Here is a 16,223-nt window from a genome sequence, read left to right on the forward strand (position 1 = left end):
TTCGAGGACTGAAGGGACTACCGAATCGCTTTTACTTCTTTCAGATTAAGATCCAGGACATCTGAAACCCTATCCAGATGTCCGGCACCTTCTTTCTATCACCTCAGGTGATGTGATAGACGCACTGAGAGATGTTCAGAATCATTCCTAGATCTAGAATAATATTTCAGTTTCCCGGTAGGAAAAAAAAAAAACTGTGGTCTGAATTGCAGTCTATTCGGGGAAACAAACTTCTTCAGGAAGGAAATGGTCCCCACAAGCTCATCCATTCCTCCCCGAGTATGCCTTACTTCCCTAATAAGGCTGCGCTTTGCCAAGCTATGCAGGAGAGCAAATAAAAGTGCAATGTTGCGGTAGACTCGTAGTTCCATACCGTGCGGTAACGAGCACCGAAAGGATTAAGAGATAACTCTGTTTGAACATAGTAAGGCAAAACAAATGCAACGTTTATTCATTCACGTAAGAAATCCCCTCAATCTTAGGCTAAAGTCCGTGATTGTAGGACAGAGATACAGTTAGTCAGTCAATCCCGCAGGAGAGACGTAACCGTCAGCACAGAAATACGGTTAGTCAGTCAATCCCGCAGGAGAGAGAGACGTAACCTACAGCGCATGAGAGCGCACGATCTGTTACTGGCTCGGTTGGACTGGAGGACAGACACAGCGTGAACAGCAGCAGCAGCTTACGAACGTCGTCTCTTAACTTTATGTCTGGGTTGCCAGCTACCCTATTCTACGAAGAAATAGGTCCGTTATTTTTTTGAGCAGAAAGACTCTCAAGCTGGTATATTTAAGCGAAACAGAAAACGCTAAATATATAGATGCGTTTGTGTCGTCAGAACACTACCATACAACGGTAAAAGATAAAATCGGAAACTCCTGGAAGGCTGCAGGGAGTAACGATTAATGTCCTTAAATAGACAATAGACGTCTCGGTTGCCATCCGAAGAGGTAACTACAGCAGCGTATATGACTTGAACCAACCAGAAGTAAAATAACGCAAGGCAAAATATGAAATTATATCACAATAAAGTTTGTTCATACTTACCTGCAGACATATATATAGCTGAATTCGGAAATACAGCTACATACATATCTGACAGGGAAGTTTCATGAACAAAAGTTAAGAGAATCGAAGCAGTCAGCTCCAAGCTTCTTATGTTATTGGACATAAGCGTTCATTGATGTAGTCTACAAGTCTATTTCTTGTACGAGTCTGCGAATGACGAATGAGAGCTCTTCCGAATCTTGTCAATAAGAGCTTATTCGCTTACGCAATATCAAGTTAATGAGATGTTTGTGATGAGAACTAAACCCATTTACGGGACAAAGAGATATTTTGTCAATGAGGGGATACCCACTTACTTGACAAAACGAAAGTATATTGTCAATGGGGGAAAGTCACTGAATTGACAAAACGTAATCCAGGAAGTCGAGCATTTAATTTTTCCGATTCCCGTCTCAAACGAGGAAGGGGCAAGAATCCTGTTAAGAGACTGGGCTTACGGCAGGTAGAACGACGATGTTCAATTCGGCAGCGTAGTCCTGACTAGAAACTAACAAAAATCTATCATCTGAAAAACCCTTTCAGATGGGGCTAAAAAAGCTGCAAAATTATCCTGGGAAGAGGAAGAAACTCTCCAACCAGCTTCCTCTCCCGTATCACAACTAATGCCTGCTAAAGCTTAAAATTTATTGGCAGTATGGCAAAGGAAGTCCTGTCTTGCGCTTTCCTGAAGAGCGTCCTTTTGATGAGTGCCTTTGCAAGAATCCTACTGAACGTTGGCCGATCCTGACGTGCAGGACATCGAGCCTTACATAACCCGTAACTGCCTTATCGCAAAGTCTTGACTGCGGTAGTGGCAACTTAAATTTATTGGCAGAATGCAAAGGTTTGCGGTAGAGCAAACGAGATCTTCCTTGAAGCTTTCCTTAACTCCATCCACCTATGCGAAAAGCAATATTAATTGACAGAGACCTCTTGAATTCACGAAACCCGATGTCTTGCTGGGTTTCGAAGAAGAAGTTGTCTGTTCACTTTAAGCTTCCTCCGAAGCACTGCCTACTTCACATTCTTTGCAGGTGAGGTAGAAGGTATCACCGAAGGTAGAGGTAAAAAATTCTTTAGGCCCATATCTGAAACAAGAGCTTGAAGAGTTTCAACAGAAACGTTCAGCCAGGCGACACACCTGGCGTGCGCTGGTGCACGCTCGGCGTCTACTGGCGCGCGCTCGGCGTCCACTGGAGCGCGCTCGGCGTCCACTGGCGCGCGCGCTCGGCGTCCACTGGCGCGCGCTTGGCCTGCACCCGCGCGCGCCTGGAGTCCATCCGAGCGTCCCGGGCGTCCGCTCTCAAAAGCTTCCTGCTACTATGACTTCTTTTTTACGTATTTTCTCGGTGGAAAGACGGACACGAGTTCAGCGACGTTCGCCTTCTTACTTCTCACTGAAACGCATAACGAGAGAGAGAGAGAGAGGACGCTGTAAAAAGCTTCTATTTAGAGGGCGCGAGTCCTTCCGAACGCTCCAACCCCTGCATGGGGAGGACGCTTCGGAGGACGAGAAGCAATCTTTCAGGATTCGTGCACGCGCACGCACTTTGGCAGTCTGGGGATTTTCATCAGAAACTGCCGAAGGCACGCCAGATCGGTGGGGGTTCCTTGTAACCCTCCTTAGGCTTTCGACATGCTCCCTCCCCGGGTCCTGGAGTCAGCAGAGGTCCCGGCTAGAGGCGAAACGAGGCCGATCTGAACGCAAGCCCTCCACTACACAGGGGGTATCACTGCACTTCTGCACTTCACTTTTGCCTACTCTAAAGCAAGCACTTTCGATTCTAAGTTACGAATCGAAAGAGTATCAGAGAAAGGGCAATTCCTCTACAGACACTGCTTAGGGCCCGAAGGCAACACTGCAGGGTTAGGAGTAACAATTACAGAAGTAGCACTTCACAGCAATGAAGGAGAGCGAGCACCTCTCGTAGACATATTCATAGCCCGTAGGCCATACTACAGGGGTAGGCAAAATAGTCTACAGGAAGGTTAGCAGGTTCACTACCCTGACTTTTGTTACTGATTAATTGCGTACATACGAATCATACGTCTTCCTTACGGAATTAGACATGTTTACTGATTAATTGCGTACATACGAATCATACGTCTTCCTTAAGGAATAGACAAAGTCTCACACTCCTTACATGACAAATCTCAACAAAGAAGCAAGACCCATACCCCTCGTGCATACCAAGTGCGGATCTACCGAAGCTTTCGGTAGCCACACCCTATCTTTGCAGACAACCCCGTCTGAAACTAGCCTAACTAGATTCAGATATTTTATGCAAAAATGAATCAATTCAAATCAATTTAAGATAGCGTATGCCTAGCCACAAATCCCACAAATCCAAGTAAATAAATCAAAAGACAATTAGGATACTTAGCGGCAATGAAGTTTCCAAAACATCCAGACGGAGGTACTGAAAACAGGTGTTTCAGCACCGGCGACAGAAAAATTATGAATAGAAAATGGGAATGGTTCCTGATACCCGCCTCCCCAGCGGCGGGAATGGGTACTAACCACCTGGCCGACCACTGCGTGTGTCGGAAGTTTTTAAAATTCTGTTGGACTTCAGAAAATACAGCTATATATATATCTGACAGGTAAGTTTCATGAACAAAACATATTTTACTTAGAGCTCACATGCTTATTTTAGTTCGTATGGGGCTTTCATATATCATATTATGTTGATGAAACTTCAACCTTTTGAATGGTATGCTTAAAGTTGTAATTGTATTCTTGTTTCACCAATTAAATATCGAGTGAATAAGGCCTGGCCAGCGCGATGACGATGGATCGTCTGCAGTTGTTTACCCTATTCCGTTACGTTTTAATGGTAGCATAAATTTATTTTATTAGGTACCCTAAAGTATAAAAGGTAAACAACCGCAGATGATTCATCGTCATTGCCCTGGCCAGGCCTTATTCACTCGATACTTCATTGGTGAAACAAGAATACAATTATAACTTTAAGCATACCATTCAAAAGGTTGAAGTTTCATCAACATAATATGATATATGAAAGCCCATACGAACTAAAATAAGCATGTGAGCTCTAAGTAAAATATGTTTTCAAGGCAGTTTTGAAATCCAATATCGTTAATTGATCTTACTCAAGATTGCAGTTGTAATCAGCACAATAAAACAATATTTTGTTGCCTATATTAGTGAAAGTATGAAACTTTTTATTCATTTTTACCTTGTAATCAGTGTTTTTATCCTAACTGCCATCACAACTGAAACTCCACAGTGCTTACTTGATTGTAATTGTGCACATTTTGGTCTTAATTCACTCCCAGTGCACTTGAACCACGTTACTGTTCCTGTTCCAAGCAAGCTCACTCCACAAACACAGTTACGAGCAGCAGACGACTACATGTTTATGAGCTGCAAAGCTTTATTCCCTTAATTGTTTACTTTACTCATTATTTAGTTTAACTTTACTTAAAAATGTTTATTTAATTTATGTCTATCATCCCTTTTTTGCAACCAAATTAACCCCAAAATTACGAACATTTCTGAAGTACGAGCAGACGACGGCAAAGACTCATCGTTGCCAATCTAGTGGAGCTTCTCACATATGGCGATGCATTTACAAACTGTTTCCATGAATTCTAGTTATCATAGTAATGCAGTAATGATAAAATTGCTGTAATATGTATATATATTACAAATAGACATGCTAATTTCACTTATTTCCCCATTTTGTGTAAGTCTTATACCCAGTTTGGAGGGTAAACCACAGCAATGACAACACTGATAAACAATTGAAGAGCGCAAAACGCCGCAAAGAATGCTGTACTCCCCTTTAATAAGGACGAATAAGTACTGGTTAGAGGTCAGGTTTACGATTGTTTTGTGTTGAAAGCCCAGCATCTATGGGTACAAGAGGTGTGCAGATTTAGCACAGGAAATGGGAAGTCTGTTGATACAAGCGACTCAGCAAACATCGAAATAACGTCAATCTTTGAAATATTTGGAATTATAAGTAAAAACTTCGAAAGCGTTTTGGGGTAGTGTGCATTACCCTCTGTTTAAAACTTAAAATATGGCCTTAATTACTAACTTTGGAGAAAATACTTACTTCAAAAGGAGAGTAGAAGTCTTGAGCTCCTGCTTTCCCCACCAACAACTCATGACCCGACGACCTCATCCCTCCAGTGTCAGGACGTTTTAAAGTACTTTTTCGGGAGAGTGGCCGAAAACCGCGGTAGTAGGTGAGTTGGCCAGTCCACTCGGTTGTTTACCCTAAATATTGGTAATACTTCAGAAGCACTCTACACTGGATGTTAAAAATGTTATTGTTATAATACAATTAAGTTTGTTCATACTTACCTGGCAGATATATATATAGCTGTATTCTCTGAAGTCCGACAGAATTTCAAATTCGCGGCACACGCAGTGGGCGGCCAGGTGGTAGTACCCATTCCCGCCGCTGGGAGGCGATATAGGAACTATCACATTTTCTATTCATATTTTATCAGTGCCACTGTCTCCTGAGGGGAGGTGGGGGGGGTGGGCACTTTAATTATATATATCTGCCAGGTAAGTATGAACAAACTTAATTGTATTATAACAATAACATTTTGTTCATGAAACTTACCTGACAGATATATATATAGCTGAATCCCACCTTCGGATGGTGGGAAGAGACAGAATAGGATTTTTTGGGAAACTAAATTAAGTAGATGATATACATCTTGGTTCCTCACCTGTTAGCATAGCCGACTTCGTGATTACTGTCACCAAAGTCTGCTTCTGCGTACTAGAGTTGCCAGCGAGGTAGAGACCTGTAATGCTGGTGCGCTCTAGATGATCTGTCAACGGGGGCGTGACCAACAATGTGACTAGACCATATGACCATACTTCTGAGGGCAACGAAGCTAAAACCACCACCTGACCAATAACCTATCAAGTTAGTTTCCATAACTTCTAGGCTAAAGAAAAGGAACGCGCCTCAAACGACCAACACTTCAAAGTTAAAAGCACACCTATCCCTTTTCTATAGGATAGGATTCGTGTTTGCTTCCTGCCCCCAATAATATATCTACGGATATGTATGGTCCTAGCGACTTACAGATCTCAAATGTCGTTCTTCACATCCCGTCGGGGAGTGTGAACGCGAACACAGAGTTGCTTCGCTAAAGCGTGGCACTCAGGATGGTACCGAGGGGTGTCATGCTCTGTTGCAAATGCTTCCCGAGGCGCGCCCTCCCTCTTCATCTTCATTATATTGAAATAAAAAAATCTCAAATCTTTATGCAAACATATGTATGAGACTTCTTAAAAGAACTCCTTTGACTATATGCCAGGGTGTTCTTGGACATGAACCAGTCTGGTCTTTTACGGAACACCGCAGATTGTCCGTTGACCTCGACTTTCTATAGTTTTATCAAGATAAAACTTGGAGACCCGACAGGGCACAGGACTCTCTAATGCCCCCTTGCCCAATATTTGTGCCATACCCTTGGTCTCCAAGCTTTCGGGTCAAGGGTTAGACAGGTTTTTCGTTCTTATCAAGAACGGAAGGCTTAGGGGACAGACCGCATTATGTCCTTTAAAGCTAAAACCTCTGATGATGGCTAAAAACCTCACTAACCCTCTTTGCCGTGGCTAGAGCGGTTAGAATGTTAGCCTTTCTGGTCACTGTATTAAGTTCGCAGAAAGGATAGGTTCGAAATGCTTTTGGCATCAGAAACTCAGACTACGTCTAAGTTCCATGCCGGAACCTGCGATCCAGAGAATTTCAAGATCTCCACAGACCTCCAAAGATCGTGAATCTTTGTTGTTTGACAGAACCGAATCTCTGAGCCTAGAGGCCGTCAACAACATATTTGCATATTCCACAATAGTTAGGACTTCTAGCTTATCTCATACTTCAGACGGAAAGATAGAACCATAAAGAAATTCAGAGGTCGAGGTGGAGGAACAGTCATTTCCCTTCACTATCTCCAGAAACGGCCCCCCCTCCACGGTCCCCCCCGATTGAACACTGAAAATAGGCAGCACTGCTTTGCCTGCCTTGGCCAAGAAACTGCCATTAATCTTGAAGATCTTATCGTTCTTCCGCTAGTCCTGAACGACTTCAGACTCAGAGAGGAGAGATATTAGATACTTCACTAAGTGACGATGTTAGATTACACGATTCTCTCGGGAAGGGTCTTTGGACAATTCCTCTGAATTACATGACCTCTGTGAATCCAACCTCTTAAAGGCCAACATGTGGCGACTAATGCTAATCCTCTAGATCATGAATAAGGGAACAACTTAAGAGGAAGCTCCTTCGTCTTCAATATTACGAAAAATTAACGAAAGGACGCCCTCAGTCTCTCCTCAACGTTTCGACATACTTCTAAGTGAGGATTACTCAAACATCAGTAGTTGTTGCTTCGATCGAGAAGACCCGCACGGACGTGCACTAGTTTAACGAACCTCTTGAGGATCGTTACGTTCCGTGTCCCAAGATCCCATAACCAACTCTCTCTTCTTGAGCTATGAGAGAGCTGAGAAATTATCATAAGATGATTTGGACCACTCGATCCAAACTCACCCTTCGAGGACTGGAGAGCCGACCAATTGGCTTCCAATTCTTTCAGACAATGTGCCAGGACATCTGTTCCTCTGTTCGGATGTCTGGCACCCTCTCGCTATCACCCGAGGTGATCCTCAAGCCGTTGAGAGAAAATTAGAATTATTACTAGATCTTTGATGCTATTCCAATTTCTCCGTGAGGAAAATTGTAGAGGTCTGAATTGCTGTTTATTCAGGGAAAACAAGCTTCTCCAGCGAGGAAATGGTACCCAGCAAACTCATCCATTCCCTCAGTCAGTCCTGCTTCCTTCCCTAAATAAGGCTGCGCTTTGCATAAGCAGGAGAGCATTATTATAGTGCTATACCGCGGTAGATTTGTACAGAATTCTGTTACCGTGCGGGTAAACCCGCACCGAACAAGTATAGAAGATATCTTGTTGTAAATTTTCTAAGTAAACGGAAGGCATGTTCATTCATGATTACTAGAATTTCCTCAACCCGAGGCAAAAATCCATGATTGTAGGGCAGAGAGACGGCTTAGTCAGCCATTCCCGCGGGGAGGGGAGAGAAACTAACCAACCGCGCATGTCACAGAGCTAGCCGGTACTGCGTAGATCACAGTAACAGCAGCCTTGTTCATTCATCGTCTCGCACTATCTGCCTGAGTTGCCAGCTACTCCCTTTTACGAAGGGATAGGTATGAAATTATCGAGCAAAAGGAAACTCTCAAGCAGGCATATTTAAACGAAACAAAATTCGCTAAATACAGAGCTGAGTTGGTGTTGTCGTAACAATACCTGAAGAGTTGTTCTTACTCCGAAACTCTTGGAAGGTTGAAGGGAGTGTCAATTAAATACATTAGAACAACAGTTCTTTCGGCTTCTATCCGCAGAGGTAAATACGATATGTATATGACTTGACCCATGCGTTAGCAAAATGACGCAAAGATAAACTACGTAAGTATTGTAGTAATTTGAACATCGAATTCTCTACTACATCTTTCCTCGACGAGGAAGAGAGAAAGAAAGGAAAACGACTGTCCAGTTCTAATGAATGAGACTTTTAAAAGAACTCCTTGACTCTTTGCCAAGACTCTTTGCCAAGAAAGGGAGTAATATTCGAATAGAGATCATCAAGTGAGAACCGAGGATCGAAAAGGACCGTTCAATGTTCTTATGATATTGGACATAAGACTTCCTGGATCTAGTCTACAAGTCTTTTTTCTTACTCCCCGGATGAGCCTCTGAAATGAATGAGAGCTCTTCCGAAATTTGTTAATGAGTTTATCCGCTTAAACGATAAAAACTTTAAAATCTATGTCAATGAGAACTACCCCATTTATGAGGGGTCCCCCACTTAAATGACAAAACGTTTAGTATCTTGACAATGGGGAAAACGTCCTTACTTGACAAAACTATTAGCACTTTTTGCTAATAGGGGAAAACCCTTAACACGACCGAAAGTCACCCAGGAATCAGAGTATATAATCTTCCCGATTTCTCAGAGAAAATCGATGAAGAGGAAAGAGGGATCGAAGAAAAAATTCGGGTATGTCTCTCCGCTAACTCCGAATCCTTTTTAAAAATTTCTGAAAAGGAATGTCCTGTGGAGAGTCCTGAAAAAACCTCCTCTTGACGAGCGTTAGAAAAGCGTCAAGCGTCTAAGAAACGTCCTGAACAGCAAATAAGACGCCTTCTACAAGTCTTTCTCTCGCAAAGCGTCCTGCCTAGCTTCCACCGAAGGCGTCCTGGCGAATGTCACAAAAGCGTCCTCATAAGCGTCCTGCTTAGCGTCCTGGAAAGCGTCCTGCTTAGCTGCGAGCGTGTCTGAGCAGAGAACACCAAGTCTTCTGAACGACGTTTCAGAGAGGATCTCGTTGAGCGCCCTGATGCATGCAAGGCCCGCCAAGAGGCGTCCTGGCGAGCGACCTTGCCAACATCTCAATGTTATGACGAACCGGCGTTTTGCGTATAGACGTTGAATATTTTCAAGGGACGTCCTCATGCGAGTCTCCATGGAGAGCCGCACGCTGCTCCTGAAGTGTGTAACACTAAAGGAAGGCGTATGGCTTTCGTCTTCAAGACGGGCCTTAAAGACCTTCATACCTTCTTACAAAGACAGTGGCCGCCTGGGCGACAACTTGCGTCTTAGTAATGCAAAAGAACATCTCCAGAAACGCACTCAGCAAAGGAACGCCGAGCGTCCGAAAGACACCCTGCAAGGTGCTTGCCGAGCGTCCTGGAGAATGTCTCTACTTATAGGACGTCGAGCACCTCCAAAAGCTTCCTCACGTCTAAATTGCCCTTCTTATGCCGAACCAGAGACATAAGTTGTTTGACTGTGCAAAGCAGCTTGCCGGACGTCAAACTTATCAGCTTGCTTTTTCGAAGTAAAGCGAACGTTACATAACGTATACGGAGCGCCATGAGAGGAGGACGAATACCGAGTTGCTCCTCCAAAAGGTGGAATCAAGAATGTCCTTGATTACCAAATTCTTTTGGAATGCTAGCGAGGTTGAAACAGCTCTACTTCATGAGCGTTCACTCGCAGGAGGCTCAAATCACTCTTCGGCAAGATGAATGAGCCTCCTTAATATGTCCCTTAGGAAAAGAGCCAGTGCATTCTTCGAAAAGGGGTAAATGTGGTCTCTTCCTGAGCACCATAAATTACCCGAAGGAGGCCTCTTACTTCCTTCGTTTAAGTAAATAAAATTCGAGAGCCCTGACAGGGCACAGGACTCTTTCATCCTCTCGTGACGAGAGAGAGGACGTGAAGCGTCCTCTTCTCTAAAGCTTCTTTAGGGGGTGGGGGCGCGAGTCCTTCCGAGAGCTCCAACCCCTGTGTGGGGAGGACGCCTCGGACGACGAGAAGCAATCCTTCAAGATTCGTGCACGTGCTCGATCTCGGCAGCCTGGGAAGCGACAACAGGACCTGCCGAAAGGAAGCCAGATCAGCATGAAAAACCCGTAACCCTCCTTCGGCTTTTGACATGCCCTCTCCCGGTGGTTTCCTGGGAGTCCGACAGAGGTCTAGGCCTAGAGGCGTTATGGGGCCGATCTGACGTTCCCTCCTGACGAGAGAGAGGACGTGAAGCGTCCTCTTCTCTAAAGCTTCCGAGAGCTCCAACCCTTGCGCGGGGAGGACGCCTCGGAGGACGAGAAACAATCCTTCAAGATTCGTGCACGTTGCACAATTTCTTTAGCAGCCTGGGGAGGTCCAAACAGGTCCTGCCGAAGGGACGCCAGATCGGTGGGGAGCCCCGTAACCCTCTTGCGGCTTTCGACATGCCCTCTCCCAGAGTCCTGGGAGTCCGACAGAGGTCCAGGCCTAGAGGCATTATGGGGCCGATCTGACGCCCCTCCACAATACAAGGGGCACTACACTTCACAACACTGATTGGAGAGCGAGCACTTTAGTCCTAAAGATTACTTGATGTAATCCTCTAGCAGACACTTCTTCTAGGCCCGTAAGCCATACCACAGGGTTAGGCAAACTAAAATCTACAGGAGGTTAGAAGGTTCATTATTTCTAAACTCTGTTTACTCTGTGGAGAAAAAACTCCTGATTCCTAACACGCTCTAAAATGCGTACATGAATCCTACTTCTTCCGTAATCAGTCACATATTACACTAATTACATTGAACTTATGCAAAGACATGTAAAACGTCATATATACTAAGCAAGTGTCTACCGAAAGTTCCGGTAGCCTCACCTTACCCATGCAGACAACAAAGTCTGAAACTAGGCTAACTAGCTTCAGACATCAAATGCAATGAAAAAATTTACGATAGCGTATGCCTAGCCACAAATCCAAGTCAAAAATCGAAAGAATAATTAGGATACTTAAGCGGCTAATGAAGTTTCAAAATCCTAGGCGGAGGTCTGTAAACAGTTGTTTACCGACCGGCGACAGAAAAAATATGAATAGAAAATGGGAATAGTTCCTGATATCCGCCTCCCAGCGGCGGGAATGGGTACTACCACCTGGCCGCCACACTGCGTGTGCGCAAATTTTGAAATTCTGTCGGACTTCAGAGAATACAGCTATATATATATCTGTCAGGTAAGTTTCATGAACAAAATAATAATCACCTACAAGGAAAGAGCATGTGAAAATCTATATAAAAAGTGTAGTCATTATATGAGAGATTGAACGGGGAGGAATTAAATGAGCTTGATAAGTTTTTACCTCAAATTTTTCCTAAGTCGGGAGAGATGTTTCCTCTGCGGTAATGTTTACTTTTAATGAGCCCTTTAACTCACTTTCTTACGCAAACAAAAGCAGTTCGTTACTCATTATTGGCTGAGAGGTGTGACATCATTATGACATCATGAGTTATATACATAACCAATTACGAACGACTTCAGTCGAAAACTAAGTTTCACTAGGATTTCAACGGAATAATAAAGTTACCTGTCCAGTGTCCATTTGTATCCTTGTTTGACTGAATACTTTGAATAATGAAGGAAAACCTGCCATTTTGTCTTACTGTAGCTATGGCAAAGGCAGTGGCTGGCCCTTCTGGCATTAATTTTGGCAGAGACCATCAATTTCCTACCGATTGTTTGCAGTGCAATGTGGGATGCAGTGAATTTTATCATTATTTGTCTCATGGTGGTAAAGAAGTTGTGATTGAATATGCTCAAAGACATAATTTAATTCTAAAGAAAAAACGCTGCGAGCGTTGTGGAACTATATGTCGGATCGACTACAACAGGAACGCCTTTAGGTGTGATCGCTCTGTAGTGACAAAAGGACGTCGGCGTAAGCGATGTAATTTAGTGTGTTTCCTTGCCTAGAGAAACGTGGTTGGAAAAATCCCATCTGTTTTGAAGTTACGTAATTTGAATTTCAAGTTATGGTGTAGTCCTAACTTTTATTATAGGTAACTTGGCTGAAGGGGAATTGAAGCTTTCCCAAGCATTATTATATCCTTCAACTCCATAATATTCTGGTAAGTGGGCGTATACTTTTGTTAATTTTTTTGTCCACCATTCATCATGTAAGTTAATATAGTGGGGAAGTTGGGGGGGGGGGGGGGGGGAAAGTCGGGGGGGGGGGGGGGGTCGCAGCTCCACCCCCCACCCGCTAGATGAGAATACAGCTTCTAAGATAGGTTAGGTGGGGGATGTAAAGGTTAGCTGGTGATCGTCTTAATTATGCTTTTGTTACGATTATTAGGTATTGCTGCAAAGCACTCATCATCCTTTCTGGCTTTCCCCACCCAACACCCCCGGTTCCCAACTGGGGGGCCCAGAGCTTGTTGGGTGGAAAAGGGTGTTAACATAACATTTCCTCAAGAAAATAAGATCAGATTCATTGAAAATACACCATAAAATGAAGGATTATTAATTGTTTTTTAGAAAATGGTGATGCGGCTTGCTTCTGAAGAATTAGGTACCTACCTAAATAGCCTATTTCCCAACAATGAACACGATACAGAAATTGACCACTGAGGAAGTTAGAGTCCTTCAAAGAGCCGAATAAGCTAATAATTTGAAAAGGTGACCTAAATTAGGTAGCTTCTTACTCACAGAGAACACAGTAGCCTAAATAAAGTTAATAATTCAGGGGCAGGTGATCCTTCAGAGTAAAGTAATGATTTGGAATTAGGTATTGTTCTTATAACTCTGCAAAAGCTATACTAATAGGCCTAATTCGAAAACTGGAAATTCCTGTTAGGCTATCAAGGACTTTGCACTAGCTGAGGGAACTGGCACCTTAGAGATCTTGATAAATAGGTAGTAGCCTAAGAAAACTACTCAAGGCGTAGGCTATTTCCCATATGGTACGACTAGTCTATTAAACCCCGAACCCGGAAAAGTCATGGATAGATCCAAGAGCATACTAAGCTCTCGGCTTAATCAACTGTGGGGCAGGTAAGCAATGACAAATAGGGTAGGTAGGTCAAGGTGAAATCTTTAGCAATGACTGACTGCCTAAGGTAAGGCTCAGCCTAAAAGACGAGAATGGCATAGAATTGCTTTAACTTGAGTTCATCTTATCAAGAGAGAAACAAGATGGGCAATTTCCGCGTCACAGATGAAAAACTGGCCATTTACTGTCTAAAATAAAATCAAGGAAAATACGTAGCTCAGAATAGCCTCCGTACCCAGGACTTTAGCCTAATGCAGGCCTACACAAAAAGACAAAAGAGCATTATTTTACTTACTTGGAGAGCTTTTTGATCTGGTCAGCATTGTCAGCCCTTTCCCCTGTGGTCAGTGTTGATCTCTTCATGACCTTTTAACTTCATCATATTACAATCCTGCGAGAAAAACGTCGAGAATTTATCCCGCTACGAGCATCGGACATGTTCCACGAAACAGCCAAGGTTGATGATGCCAAGGACCATTCTCTTCTTTCTACTTCTCGGAAAAAAATAAACTCAAATATCGTCCAATATTTATTACATAGTCTTTTTCAAGATCTCATTAATTTTCCATGCTAAAATGACCGTAAAATAGACAATAAAATCACCAAGACAAAATTCGGCCTTATCTTATACTAACCCTCCCTTTTACACGCAGTCTTTGACGTCACAGACGTAAACACGTAATTAAGGTCGTTGGGTGGTATCGCATTCTGTCCAGTTAAAATTGCATGTTATTTAAAAAGAACGTTCATCACATACTACATAGATTTTACTCGGTCCAAAGGATCTTCTTTTTAGAAGCAGAGTACTCAAATGCATCCTTGAGACTGGGCATCTTTGGGTATGAAAGAGATCTGTAAAACAATCCTGAAGGCAAAGAGAAAATTCTTATTCGTGATTTCAAATACCCATTTATATATGAGTTAGACCTTGTATGTATGTATGTATGTATGCATGTATGTATGTATATATGTATATATAATATATTTTATTTATAAATGTATGTATATATATATATATATATATATATATATATATATATTATATATATATATATATATAAATTACAGCATATGTGTCAGCATCTACCTAAATAAGTGGTAAAACTGAGAGAAAACGGTAAAATCAGCGAAATAGTGGATATAAAATTAAAACAAAGGTAAAATAAGTGCCACTCCACTATAAAGTCCGCTTTATTTTGCTACAGTCAAAAACACACATTCATGGCAATCATTTATGAAGAGGAAAATCCATAGAAATCTTTTGTAATGAGAAAAATTATTATATAATCAAATTACACAAAACCGATTATTATCATGTATGACAGAGAACTGTAGCAGTATTATTATGTTAGACAAAGAACACAGAAATATATATATATATATATATATATATATATATATATATATATATATATATATATATATATATATGAGAATAGGTGTCAGCTTCTACATAAATAGTTGTGAGAGAGAGAGAGAGTACAGCACTTGTGTGTGTGTGTGATTGTGTGTTATAGAGAGAGAAGGCCAATGAAACATTTGGTCAAACATACTGTATCTCCTGCAAATCACAAATGTTTATCGTACAGTGTATTCAGTCATAAATCGAGTGAATGACAAAGACTAGTAGACGGAGGCTCTAGGTAGGAAGTTCAAGAGGGAAAGAACGAAAATTAGAGGTAAAAAAAAAATCCATTTTTTTTTTACATGAGAACTCATGGACGTGTTTATGGGGAACAGAGCAAAACTTCCTAAATCATAGAGACAACAAAAGTGAGGTGATTCATAATCTCTGAAGTGTTTAGGTACACCTGGTTTCCCCTTCATGAGGTTTGACGTGAAATGGGTTCTATCCAATGTCTTCGGTCGTGTGGTCCTGTCCCTTTGAGTTCCGTGGTCTTTTAGCCACACTGTTTCCTTATCTACTACTTTCCTGACTAACCGCTTCCTACCGCTTCTCATTATGTTCCCAGAAAATAAGGTAAATCTTTAAAATATTACATTAACCATAGAAGGTTATATTCAACATCTTTGGTTTTTCCGAATGATGACAATGAAAGAGACCCAAATTCCATAAGAGAAAACTTATTAAGGACAATGTTATATAAATGAGAGAAAAAATTATTGCTAGGAGCATCAAACAGCACTAAAAAGAAAAAAAAGTTGTATAATCGTTCTTGAAAATATATCAACGCGTTCCCACCCGACAAAAATATACATGGTTTGTTATAGTTTACTCCCTTTACTGTCCATTCCTGATTGCATATTTACATTCACCTCTCTCTCTCTCTCTCTCTCTCTCTCTCTCTCTCTCTCTGTGTGTGTGTGTGTGTGTGTGTGTGTGTGTGTGTATGTGTGTGTGATAACTGACTCCAAATCATCATAATTGAGCTTAAGCCCTAACAACGTTAATTTTCCCCTTGAAGTACCACCAAAATGATAAAGCTGTAAGCTCTGCATCTAATGTGACTCCAAGAAAAACAAAGGAAATGTAGTGATTCTCGATTCCCTGTTATATCATTAAAGGCTTAACTATCACTGCATATCCATGATATTAATGGTACTTTATTATCGCTCAGCATATGCACCACTCAAAGAATGTGCAATATTACTGGTTAAGCTATGATCAGCCATCGCACAACAAAGCAATATAGGAACTTAACAAAGGGAAAAATGATAAAACTCGAACCGAAAGAAAAACAAATATCCTATTACGAAAAAATGACAAATCTGGTAACTATCAAGTACCCAACTGGGAAGAAGCTG

General features: G+C 42.1%; 1 pseudogene; it reads right to left on the reverse strand.

Moving 5' to 3' along the window:
* The window catches only part of LOC135217587 (nonsense-mediated mRNA decay factor SMG5-like), a 159,977-nt pseudogene extending 145,942 nt beyond the window's left edge, over nucleotides 1–14,035 (reverse strand).
* Nucleotides 14,036–16,223: the final 2,188 nt, after the last annotated feature.

Source organism: Macrobrachium nipponense, chromosome 7 (assembly GCF_015104395.2).
Source record: "Macrobrachium nipponense isolate FS-2020 chromosome 7, ASM1510439v2, whole genome shotgun sequence".
NCBI classification, from domain to species: Eukaryota; Metazoa; Arthropoda; class Malacostraca; order Decapoda; family Palaemonidae; genus Macrobrachium; species Macrobrachium nipponense.